Consider the following 576-nt stretch of genomic DNA (forward strand, 5'->3'; position numbering starts at 1 on the left):
TCATATAAAGGCCATGAGGCAATTACAAAGCTGCTCATAGACAATGGAGCAGATGTAAATGCACAGGGTGGAAACTATGGGAATGCACTCCAGGCAGCATCATATGGAGGCCATGAGGCAATTACAAAGCTGCTCACAGAGAGGGAGCAGATGTAAATGCACAAGGAGGGCAGTATGGAAATGCACTCCAGGCAGCATCATATAAAGGCCATGAGGCAATTGCAAAGCTCCTCATAGATGAGGGAGCAGATATAAATGCACAGGGAGGATTCTATGGAAATGCACTGCAGGCAGCATCATATAAAGGCCATGAGGCAATTGCAAAGCTGCACATAGATGAGGGAGCAGATGTCAATGCACATGGAGGACACTATAGAAATGCACTCCAGGCAGCATCATATAAAGGCCATGAAGCAATTGTAAAGCTGCTCATAGAGGAGGGAGCAGATGTAAATACTAGTCAGATGCAACTATGGGTATTAAAGAACAGGTTATTATGTAGGACATGGAATAGTGAAGATTTTATGGATATTTTGCCTTGTATATATTGATGATATAGTCATCTATTCAAAAACC

This window comes from Laccaria bicolor, genomic scaffold (genome assembly GCF_000143565.1).
Source record: "Laccaria bicolor S238N-H82 LACBIscaffold_80 genomic scaffold, whole genome shotgun sequence".
NCBI lineage: Eukaryota > Fungi > Basidiomycota > Agaricomycetes > Agaricales > Hydnangiaceae > Laccaria > Laccaria bicolor.